This window comes from Phaseolus vulgaris, chromosome 10 (genome assembly GCF_051622355.1).
Source record: "Phaseolus vulgaris cultivar YP4 chromosome 10, ASM5162235v1, whole genome shotgun sequence".
NCBI classification, from domain to species: Eukaryota; Viridiplantae; Streptophyta; class Magnoliopsida; order Fabales; family Fabaceae; genus Phaseolus; species Phaseolus vulgaris.
The window spans coordinates 38,103,296-38,117,268 of NC_143507.1; the positions used below are offsets into that span (position 1 = coordinate 38,103,296).

Sequence of the window (13,973 nt, forward strand, 5' to 3'; positions counted from 1 at the left end):
CTAACCGGACATAGCTTTAAACTACAACAAACAACCATTCTCATACACTCCAAAGGTACCATACACCAACTAGAAAAGGGAAACGAAGCGGATCGAGATCTAGCATTAATCCAAGACCAAACCTTTGCTTGCACCCGTGCACACACTTCAGACACATCAGTCACTCCCCTGTTGAAGATAATAAAATTCCTGTGGGTCCAAATTTCACCCACCACCCCAACCCAAATTGTGCGCCACACTTCATTAACCGACTTTGAAGAATGGCTCATCCTAAACTGTGCAAAGTTTAACACCGGATCAATATGGGACACAAACGCCACCCCCAACCACTCAAGGCAAAGGCACCAAACCCGCCAAGCAAATCTGCAATCGAAAAACAAATGGCGTTAAGACTCTTCCTCCTTCCCACACACACAACACAAAGGACTACCAACCAGCACACCTAGCCTTTCCAAATTGGCCCTAGTAGCGATCTTATTCTCCAACACCCTCCAGACAGTAACTAAAGCAGAAGGTACGGCTTTACAACTCCATAACTTACTGTATGTCGGGGAGAAAACAACCTCACCATCCCTCCTAAGAAGAGAATAAGCAGAGGTTGATACCTTGTAGTTGGTCCTGAGTTCAAATACTAACTCCAAGTGGGTACGCACTAATTTCTTTTTTCACTAGTGTTAATTGGAAAGTTAATATATTTTGATATATTTATTCTAAATTTACGGTATATATATATATATATTTACCACATAATAACACCTTAATTTAGTATATTCCTACAACAATTAAGTTGAATTTATTGTTACTTTAATTTATAAATGTGTATAATTATATATTGATTTGAATTGATTTAAATGAATTAATAGAATTAATATATACTACATATTATTTATATAATTTCTTACATCATATTAAAATAAATATTGTTTTAAATTAAATAATTAGCTAGATTATTATTATTAAGCTTATCATCATCAATTGAAAACATTAGTATTAAATGTTTTTTATTTATGTCATTTTATTAAGTTTAGATTTATTTTATCTTATTACTTACTCCATCTTTTCGTTTTATATATTTTGTTTAGTGTTATTGATTTCTTTTTATAGTTTCATCTTTATATGTTTTTTTTTAAAATATACTCTTATTTTAAAAATATTTTTAACATTTTTATCTTTATATATTTCGTTAATTCTACATATATGATTAAAAGAAAGTTTTCCCATAAATGAAAAAGAAAAACACTACTATATATGATTAAAAGAAAGTTTTCCCATAAATGAAAAAGAAAAACACTACTATGTTATAAAAATACGTTTTTTTTTCAGAATTTAAAATTTATATATGTTTGCTTTCATAATGTTGTTTCTCTTACTATTTTCGTGTGAAATATATATTACCATAATCTTCATCTTTTACTATTTTTCGTTTTCATTTTTTTTAAATAATCTACAATATTTATTTTCTTCGATGCCTTAAAGAAAGATCTATTATTTAGTATATAATTAAACTCTATATTTGTAAAGTAATATCTTTTCTTCTATTTTCTTTATAATTACCATAAACAATTACCATATTAATAAAATAATGTGTTTTTGTGTGATATATTTAGTTATCCATTAGCGCAATTATATGTTTTTTATTTATAAAATTTGTATATTTTAGTAAAAAATTTTTTTTTTTAAGATTTTACTAGAAGAAAACAATAAATTAAAGTCGGTCAAAAAATGTTGTCAATAGGCAAAAGCGGATGTTTATGTACGGGCAACCTGTCGACCTTTCAATAAACACTAAAAATGTGAGAGGAAATATTGAATTTAGTGTTGGAGTGTGAAACTGGGGCATATAGCAGGGTCCTAACCCATGCTAACCCAATTTATCATTTTTTCTAATTTTTTTCACCATTTCTTCTCTTCAGTCAAGTTTTCCTTTATTGTCAAGTTTTCCTTCATTGTTAATGTCAAGTTTTTCTCCATTAAATTATCATTTAACGATCACAACCTCTTTTACTCTACTTTCATTGTTGATGTCAAGTTTTTTTCCATTAAATCATCATTTAACGATCACAACCTCTTTTACTCGACTGTTATTGATTTTGAATTTTGTTATGATTGTCATCTATTAAGAAAAAAATAAAAATCCTTTTAATAGATATAAGTGCAATTGTATATTTTGTAGAAACATTAACTTTAACTAAATAAAAAATTATTAGAAATTTTTGTTATAGTTGCGAAAATATTAGATAGTGTTTAAGAAGCAGCATGTGGTGTCTAACATTTTTATGCCTTTTTTTTCTTTATTTTTATAATATTATTGAAACATCACTAAAAATATTTTTAGTCGGTTGTGGATACAAAACATCAAATTACATAAACAAGAAGCAAAGAGATTATTATAAATATATAGTTTAAAAATACAATTACATGTAAATTCAAAATAAAAAGTAAAAGAAACCGGTTCAAACTATTATGACAGCAAAATCAACCTACGAAAAGCACCCCTAAAAATACTTACATTGTTGGACGTCTATGTTTCTCAAAGAATTTAGTGGCAATCCAAACTCATAGAAACAAAGAAAAACCAAGTATCACGAGTTCTAAGAGTGCAAACCAAATGTAAATGACATTACTAAACATGATTTTGGTTGTATGCCAAATGGGATAAGATGTGACCATACTTACACCAATCATGTGGGTCAAAGTAAGAGTGGTTAATGTGATGCACATGCCTAGTGACAAAAGTCATGTGAAAAATTTATTATTCGGAGAGAAGTAGGCACACAGCTAAGCATGAAACTAAGTAGTATATAGTGTTTGAGATAAGGAATATGACACATTCATCTGGGTAAATTATAGCTAAAACAGATTGACCAAGGGATGGATTACCAAGCTAAGATTTTTTATTAACTTGTGTGTATTTACATCACTCTCCATGTATACAAAATTTAGAAAATATATACAAGTGTATTACAAGATAATTATGTAACGAACCACTAATCAAGGATTCTATCATTATTAAATTAATTACGTATAATTTTGCACGTACAATATTGTACAATATGACAAATTTTCCAGGACATGGACTATCATCTAACTATTCTGAACATTTCACATATCCACTCTTTGTTGTTGTCTAACACCACACAAAAGGCATGTGAAAAATCTATTATGCAAAGTGAAAGCACTCACAAGCAAGAGCAGCATAGCTAATGATGAAACTAAAATATAGTGTTTAATTTAAGGAACATGACATACTCGGACATAGATGACCGTTTAATATTTGTGAACATTTCAGATATCCATCCTCTGATGTTGATCTAACACCACCACCTGGTAGATTGATAGCATTTTGAAAGCTGATAGTTGCAATTATGGTAGCAACCATGCTCAAATTTTCATCCATTGTAACTGTCACGTCTTCCTCCATCCTCCATATCCTCCATAGTAACTGTTATTGTCGGTTGTCTCTGAAAACAGGTTGTGACTCCATCTCGTTATTGTCGGTTGTCTCTGAAAACAGGTTGTGACTCCATCTCATGTCCTTCAGCATTTCATCTTGTGTGTAATTATGTAGAGATCCACTAATCATGGGATTCTATCATTATTAAATTAATTACGTATAATTCCGTACAATAACGTACAATAATTATATACAATAATTGCGCATAATTTTCTAATTATTATTTCTAATTGCGCATACTTATCTTTTTTACTATATTTAATGATGCAAATTAACTAATATTTGTCATATTGTACGATATTGTACGCAATTATAATTTAAGAATGATAGAATCCATGATTGGGGTATCCTTACATGAATTATCTTGTAATTTGGAGAGAAAAAGTCTTCATACACTTGTATATATTTCTATACATGGAATCATGTAAATACACACATGATAATAAGTGAAAAATAAATATAATTTCTTTTGTTTTAAGTGTTTTTAATTTTTATTTTAGATGTTATAATATTTTTCTTTATTCTTACCTAGTCTACCTTTTTAATCATCTTTTGAAATGTCAACATATTATCTATACATAAATGTTCACTTTCGTCTCTTCCATCTTGATTGACATTAAATTTTTTTTAATAAAATCTTTAAAAAAAATAATTAAAATTTTCTAAAAATTTGAATAAAACATATTACAATTATACAAATTTTCCAAATAAAAATAATATAATTACGCTATCAATTAGAAGGTTCAAAATAACTAAATACATCATTAAAAAATTATTTTATTAATATGATAATTATAAAGAAAATATAAGTGAAAATATTGCTTTATAAATATAGAGTTTAATTATATACTAAATAAAAAAAATTTTAAAGCATTCGAAGAAAATAAATATTGAAGATTTTTTTTAAAAAAAATGAAAACGAAAAATAGAAATATGGTATAGACACCAAAAATGGTAAAATGGTAAGAGAAACAACATTCTAAAAAGAATGAGAAACAAACATATATAAATTTTAAATTCTGAAAAAAAAAATACCTTTTTATAACATAGTAGTGTTTTTTTCTTCATTTACATATATATATATATATATATTTTGACAAGAAATCTTGCAATTTTTTTTTAATTTAAACATATATATATATATATATATTTTGAGAAGAAATCTTGCATTTTTTTTTAATTTAAACCTACTATAAATTTAAATAATTTGGAGAGAGCCTCCATACACTTGTATATATTATTATTTGTACATGAGACAATTCTATTGTATATACGGATTTTTAATAACTTTAAATTATTAATTATATATAGAACTATTTATATATTAATAATTATATTTATAAATATTAAAAATTTAGAATGGCGTATTTTAAATATTATAAAAATTAAATAATTCTATCGTGAGAAATCTCATTCCTTTCTATCAAAAGATATACAATATATTAATGGAACTTTATTGTTGTAGTAACATACTAAAAAGGTGTTATTATGTGGTAAAATATTTTTATAAAATATATATATATATATATATTAACTTTTCAATTAAAAATTATATTATTACGATATCAATTAGAATGTTAAAACCATGTTGACTTGGCACTTTCCAATTAAAAATTATATAATTACGATATCAATTAGAATGTTAAAAGCATGTTGTGATAAGAATTCTCCACGGCCTACTATAAGATTAGCAACAGCAAATCGTATAGGGTGGTTTGAAATTGTAAGTAAAAACTTATTTTGTCATTTGTAAGTAAAAGCTAAGGGTTCCTATTACTGTAGCAACCATGCTCAGATTACCTCTCATCTCAATGAGCCATTTATCTTTCGCTGTCATCCTACTTATAATTTTGTCTTTAGATTCTTTCCACCATTTCTTCTCGGTTACATTTTGCTCAACTGGAACCGTGACTTCTTCCTCCATGGTAACCGTGACTTCTTCCTCCGTTGTAGCTGATAACAATGTCTCCTCCATTGTTGGTGGTGTGGTGAGAGGATTGTTAGACGTAACACTGGTGTGGATGAAGATTTGCTGAATCGAGAAGAAAGGAAGAAGATGAAAAAAGGATTGAAACTACAGGAGTAACCAAGGGTGTGTTGGCTGCACATATGTTTTTAACCGACTGTCCAAAGGTTTATATAAAATTTCAGAGATGTTTCTTCTGCCCAAAGTTTCCCCACTGCTCATTCTGCCATGTTTAATTCCCATTTCGGAACCGATACCATTCTAACTGCCAAATGTTTGCCTTTTTTTTTGGTTAAAATTGTAAGTAAAAACTTATCTTTTCACTTTATATTTAATGATGCAAATTAACTAATAATTTTCATATTATACGATATTGTACGCAATTATATGTAATTAATTTAAGAATGATAGAATCATGATTAGGGTTCCTTACATATGTAAAAAGATAAACGCCAATTATAAATATAATGTTTAAAAGTATCATTACATATCCATAAATTCAACCCTTACAAATAATTACATTCTTAGATGTCAATGTTTCATAAATATATTGACAACCCAATCAACTACACGCATAAAAAAATTAAGTACTAGTAATCCTATGACTGCAATCCAAACGTAAAGGATTCTATAAAATATGGTTTTGGTTGAATCCCAAATATAATGAGGTGTGACCTTACTTAGAACAACAAAGTAACAGTAAGCACTCTTAGAAATGGACACCCACAATACAAAAACAGAAAAATGGAAACATATTAAACTGTTGTTTTATAACTTGCATTATCTTTATTCACCATTGAACCTATCTCTAAAAAGACTAGCGTGAATCTAGTTCTAGGAGTAACCTACAGTTAATATTTTCCTTGTTGATGTCGGTAGATCTTGCAATAACCTACACCGTCTATATTTGGCTTGTTGTTTTTAAGTGAAATGCACGGCAAACCTTAGATCCTGAAAAAGAGAGGGGGCTTAACATCACGTACAGGCCTAATGACAAAATGCTTGATAAAAATATATTAGTCAAGGATAAGCCACTCATAGGAAATAAAACAGCACAGTTAGGGATGAAATTAAACATAGACGGTTTATTAATTTAAGGAATAAGACATACTCATCCGGAAAAATTTTGGTTAAAACAGATTGATCTGGTCTAATACCATCTGGTGCATTGTCAACATTTTTAAAGCTAATGGTTTATATAAAATTTTAGAGAGGTTTCTTCTGCCCAAATGTTCACATTCTCTCATGTTTTCACTACACATTCTGCCATGTTTAATTCCCACTTTGGAACCGATACCATTCTAATGGTCTTTTTTTTTTGTTAAAATGGTAAGTAAAAACTTATCTTTCTTACTATATTTAATGATGCAAATTAACTAATATTTGTCATATTGTACGATATTGTACGCAATTATAATTTAAGAATGATAGAATCCATGATTGGTGGATCCTTACATGAATTATCTTGTAATTTGGAGAGAAAAAGTCTTCATACACTTGTATATATTTCTATACATGGAATCATGTAAATACACACATGATAATAAGTGAAAAATAAATATAATTTCTTTTGTTTTAAGTGTTTTTAATTTTTATTTTAGATGTTATAATATTTTTCTTTATTCTTACCTAGTCTACCTTTTTAATCATCTTTTGAAATGTCAACATATTATCTATACATAAATGTTCACTTTCGTCTCTTCCATCTTGATTGACATTAAATTTTTTTTAATAAAATCTTTAAAAAAAATAATTAAAATTTTCTAAAAATTTGAATAAAACATATTACAATTATACAAATTTTCCAAATAAAAATAATATAATTACGCTATCAATTAGAAGGTTAAAAATAACTAAATACATCATTAAAAAAATTATTTTATTAATATGATAATTATAAAGAAAATAGAATAAAAAATATTACTTTATAAATATAGAGTTTAATTATATACTAAATAATAAATTTTTTTTAAAGCATTCGAAGAAAATAAATATTGAAGATTTAAAAAAAAAAATGAAAGTAATATGGTATAGACACCAAAATGGTAAAATGGTAAGAGAAACAACATTCTAAAAAGAATGAGAAACAAACATATATATATAAATTTTAAATTCTGAAAAAAGAAATACCTTTTTATAACATAGTAGTGTTTTTTTCTTCATTTACAAATATATATATATATATATATATATATATATTTTGAGAAGAAATCTTGCAATTTTTTTTTAATTTAAACCTATATATATATATATATATATATATATATATATTGAGAAGAAATCTTGCAATTTTTTTTATAATTTAAATCTATTATAAATTTGAATAATTTGGAGAGAGTTTCCATAAATATATTATTTGTACATGAAACCATTCTATTATATATACGGATTTTTAATAACTTTAAATTATTAATTATATATAGAACTATTTATATATTGATAATTATATTTATAAATATTAAAAATTTAGAATGGCGTATTTTAAATATTATAAAAATTAAATAATTCTATCGTGGAAAATCTCATTATTATGTGATAAAATATTTTTATAAAATATATATATATATATTAACTTTCCAATTAAAAATTATATTATTACGATATCAATTAGAATGTTAAAACTATGTTGGCTTGGCACTTTCCAATTAAAAATTATATTATTACGATTCAACCTTGCATATTTGTGTAAACCATTCACTTTCCGCAAAGTCACCCAACAATTGTGTTATATATACGGATTTTGAATAACTCTAAATTATTAATATTTATAAAACTATTTATATATTGATAATTATATTTATAAATATTAAAAATTTAGAATGACATATTTTAAATATTATAAATAGTTACCGCAAAGTCACCCAACAATTGTGTTATATATACGGATTTTGAATAACTCTAAATTATTAATATTTATAAAACTATTTATATATTGATAATTATATTTATAAATATTAAAAATTTAGAATGACATATTTTAAATATTATAAATAGTTTTGTATATCTCTTTCATTAATAACTACTAGTGGAATCATAACCAATTTTTGGTTGTTACTAACATAAAACTAAAAAAGAGAAATATAATAATGAAAAGAAAAAAATAATAATAAGATAAGAAACTCTGTAACCAACCTTAAAAAAATATTTATTTTCCAATCTTTTTCCTCCTCTCCGCAAGAATGTTCATAACGCATTCATCCTTATCATGCTCACATCAACAATGATATCGTTAACTTTGTACCTTAAAGAAATTAATGTCATATTAACAATTAAACAACCAAAAAAAGAAAACTCACTTATAGAGACTAACTTATAGAGACTAACATGGGATGCGTGCTCTTCTTCTTACTCTTATCGAAAAATGAATCTTTTTATCTGATAACTGTTTTAATATTTACAAAATAACTAAAAATAAAATTAACTTTTTTATACATACTAAAGCGCCTGGGCATCCACATTTTTTTACTATTATTATTATATATATTTTTTTATTATTACTATATTGTATATTATTATATGTATTCATATCTTTTAAATATCAAGTATTACTAAGCAAAAATAAGATAGAAACATTTTCTCTCATCATTTATGAGTTTCAACCTACTATTTTAATAATTAAGCTGCAGTAAAAAAAATATATTAAACAAATTTAAATTTATAACACAATAAATTTAACCAATCTTGATTTGCTGTTATTAACATAAAACTAAAAAAGATAAATATAATAATGAAAAGAAAGAAAAAGAATAATAAGATAAGAAACTCGGTAACAAACCTTAAAAAAATATTTATTTTTCAATCATTTTCCTCTTCTCCGCAAGAATGTTCAGAACGCATTCATCTTCCCCATGCCCACATCAACAATGATGTCAAGTTAACTTTGTACCTTAAAGAAATTAAGTCATCATTAGTGTGAATCACTAATTTTGATTTGTTGTTACTAACATAAAACTAAAAAAGAGAATGTCATATAAAGAACGCATTCATCATCCCCGTCATGCCCATATCAACAATGGTGTGTCAAGATAACTGTACCTGTGCAGTATTCCGCCAGTATTCCGCCTTCGGTGTACGAAAATGAAAAGAGTAAAAAAAATAAAAATGAGTAACTAACAATTAAACAACCAAGAAAAGAAAACTCACATACCGATACTAACGTGGGATGCATGCTCTTCTTCTCACTTTTATCTTGAAGAATGAATCTTTTTATCTAATGGAAGTGATATAAATTGAAAAATGATTTTTTTTTATCAGCAAAGAATGGAATTAAATTAAAAGGGATACAAAGGGGTATCCCAACCCATATACACTAACCAAACTACAATAAACAAGACAAGAAACATAGGGATCACCCACTAAAGAGATATCTCCCAGGAACTAAGCTATAAAAGACTAAGCCTAACACAGACTTGAGCACCTCTAGGCAAAAACGCAACCCCAAACAGACATGATCTCCAAACTTCCTCAAGGACTGAAAAACCTCCATCCTCTTCTTATAGTGCAATGTCTACATCCGGATGCTCCACGTTGAGCTTTGGGTGCGCCCTGTAATTTCTTTCAGCCATTCTTTACAACCTAACAAAGTTAATGGCCTCAAACATAATAAAAATTTCAAATATAAATTCAAATTGAAAAGAAACTGTGAGTGAAAACGGAAGAAATAAAGATATATTTCAAAAAACTAAATTCAAAACTGTTTTACGTTTAAAAACTCCATTCTGATAACTATTTTAATATTTACAAAATTACAAAATAACTAAAAATAAAATTAACTTTTTATATAAAAAACACTTTTATTTATATATATATATATATAACAGTTATGGAAGTATAGATATATATCAAAAACAGTTATTGGGGGAATCCCCATTATATATAGGTATAGATAAAAAAAACAGTTATATATATAAAAAACAGTTATGAAGATATAAATATATATCAAAAAACAGTTATGAGGGAATCCATTATATATAGGTGTAGATATTATAAATATAAATATTTATATGTACTATTAATATAATTATTTATACAGGAATTAATTTCTTAAACTTTATATATTTATAACTAATTATTTTGAAAATGTAATTTGTTTTTAAAATAATCTTTTACTCTGCTGTTGCCATTAGGTTTATATGAACATCAATAATAGTAATAATAATAATAATATTAATATCATTAATATTTAAAACTTGTTTGGAAATTGATTTTTTTTGAAAACTTGTACTCTTGCTAAACCTGATCTACTCTTCCCTTTCTCTTCACTCTCTCTTCCCTCTCTTTTCCCTCTTGCTAATCAAACCCTAACTTTGCTCAAATTAACGAAATCCAACGTGGCCTCCTATGAAACCCTCAGACGGTCTTCACGAAACTCTTCTCTGACCTTCACGAAATACTCACTCTTCCTTTCACTGTCCGTCATCGCCACCTTTGTGTAAGGTTTGTGTTTGCGCGCCCTAAATTTCTGTCTTCGAAATGTATTCCTCTAAACAGTGTGCAATCTATTGTGGTTATTAATTGAAACAAATATTGTGTATGTGTGATAAATTTAATTTGGAGTTTGTGATCTAATGCTATTGCCTGATATGCTTGAGTGTTGCTGCTATTCATTTTTTCCAGTACATCTATTATTCTTTTCCTTTTAACTTATCTTTTAGGTTCCTCTTTATTACTATCTTGCATCTTGCAGTTTATGGTTGGGTTTAGAGACATTAGGATCCTTTTGCAGTTGTTTATGTTATAAATTACAAGTTTGAAGTTTTTTGTTTTAGAGTGAACCGAATTTTCAAGTTTACTCATACATATATTGGCTCAAATTCAAGGCCTACACATTATTACCTATAGGTTTCCGGATTCTACTCCCTTAATTTGTTTGTATGCTATTTCTATTTTTTTTTTCTTTAGTAAGTATTTCTAGTGAAATTATAGGGATTGTGATTAGATATATCTATTTATTGGGAAGCAAATTTTGCTAGACTCAGTTTTATGCTCACAAAGATTCCGGGTTGCAGATTCCATTTCGTGAAGGTCAGAGGAGGGTTTCGTGAAGGTCAGAGGAGGGTTTCGTGAAGGTCAGAGGAGGGTTTCGTGAAGGTCAGAGGAGGGTATCGTGGGAGGCAACTTTGGATTTCGTTGATCTTAGCAAAGTTAGGGTTTGATTAGCAGATTGAGGGAAAAGAGAGGGAAGAGTAGATCACATTTAGCAAGAGTGCAATTTAAAAAAAAAAAAATCAGTTTCCAACAAGTTTAAAAAAAAAATCAATTTCCAACAAGTTTTCGAAAAACAAAATCAGTTTTAAAAATAAAAATAAAAATAAAATAATGAGTAATGTTGCACGGAAAGAAAGAGAACACGCAAGATTTGTATTCTGAAGGACTAGTGGGTGACGCTTTTGTGTCTGTATATCCGTATTTTTTATTTTTGTTATTAATGAGTATCTTTATTTATTGTTATTATTATTACTAGTGGACGAGCCTCTGTCGTATTAAAATGTGTGATTGTGTCTTATTAAAAATAATTCTTTTATCAAATAATTCTATTCTTTTGTAAATTTATATTCTCCTCTTTTATTTTTAATCATAATTTTATATTCTTATAATTTAAGAGAGGCACCTCACCTACCACTTTTGCAAAACAATCTTTATTCTATAGTGATGTGGGAAGAACGTGCATCTTACCCATATTTTGTGGCCAACTAGATACTCTTCAGACCATGCATTGATGACTTCAAGCAAACAAGCCCAACCTTTTTGTCTGCAACAATTATGTTAGGAACCAGACTTTATAGAGCAGAGTAGAGTGTGTAGGTGATTAATGCATAACAATTCTGTCCTTTTTTTTTCATTGTCTTCTTTCTTGGAATATTCATGGACCTAACTTTAGCCCAACCACATCTCCTGCTTCCCCAACAAAACAACCTTATCTCAATGTAGAATATTGTAATTCTACATACAAATTCTTTATTGTTTCATTACAAATCCACTTCCAATTCTATTCTTTATTGTTTCCTAGGTTTTACCATTCTATTTTTCCACGCTGCTTTTTCATTGCTTTGGTTTGGGATATAAAACTCATTCCACTCAATTAAATGCAACCTTTCTTCATGTCTTTCCTTTACTTTTTTAATTACAATCATGCATTTCTAAATATGTTAATATATTTAGTTGTTGACCACATGTAGAAAGAATTGCAGTTGTTGAATGTAATAGGACCATCTACGTTTTTATGTGTGGTCCAAAGGCTACTGTGTCTTTGGGAAAGTGTAACACCCTAGAACTAATGGATTTTCATCTGCTTATATTAATGTGAGATATGAAGATTTTGTGGAATTTAAATGGCAACTTATATTAATATACGTCTGTGACACTACTCCACTTTCCCAAAGGCATTAAAAGGTATTTTTATCCCATAAATTATTATTTATTTTTAAAATTAATATTAAAATAAATAAATAATTCATCAGATAATAAGTTATTATATTAAGAAATTGTTTCTGTAGTCACAGCACGAGATAAAATATTGGATTTATATGTTGTACAATATCAAAAACCAAGTTGTAAATATGGACTTTTAAATCAGTTTTCTTTCAATCACCAAACATTCTCCCCAAGATTTCAACCTTGCAAAGGGGTACCAAGGCTTATAATATATTTTAACCAGAAAGAAGAAAGGATAGTAAGATTTTAATTGGTTAAATTTTATTAAATAATTGCCTGATAGGGTTGTGAGGGGATAAAAGGCAAATTTTTTTAAGTGTTATGCGATTTTTTTTTATGTCTTTTCTTCTTTATTTTTATAATAAGATTGAAATATCGTTAAAAATGTTTTCATTCAATCATTCTTTATTATAAAAAACATCTCCAAAGTTATAGTCGGTTGTGATCAAAATTATTATAACATAAACACAAAACAAAGAGTTCATTATAAATACATAATTTAAAAATACCATAACATATAAATTCAACCCATAGACAAATATAAATAAAAAGTAAAAATAAAAGAAACCGTAAATAAAGGATTTAAACTATTCTGATCGAAAACCAACCTATAAAAGACCTCTAAAAAACCAACCTATAAAAGATCTCTAAAAATACTTATATTGTTGGGGTCATCTTTCACGTTTCTCAATTAATTTAGTAACAATCCAAACACATAGATAAAATACAAGTGAATACTGTCAAATGTAAATGAGATTATTAAACATGGTAGGAGTGACTATATCCGTAGCATAAAAATATACATATATCATAAAAAAATAAATATAGAGTTTAATTATATACTAAATAATAGATATTTCTTTAAAGCATTAAAAGAAAATAAATATTGAAGATTTAAAAAAAATGAAAACAAAAAATTGTAAAAGATGAAGATTATGGTAATATATATACAAAATAGTAAGAGAAACAACATTCTCAATTCTCAAAGAATGAGAAGCAAACCACTACAAGAAAATGTCCAATTACCCATTTTTTGAAGTAGGTAAATTTACTAAATCCATTGAAATTTTCGTAAGTAACGTTATTATGGACTCGTAGAAAGGTAAGCCCAACAACTAT

General features: G+C 27.0%; 1 pseudogene; it reads right to left on the reverse strand.

The window, feature by feature from the left end:
* LOC150024778 (uncharacterized) lies at positions 1-5,429 on the reverse strand (annotated as a pseudogene).
* Positions 5,430-13,973: the final 8,544 nt, after the last annotated feature.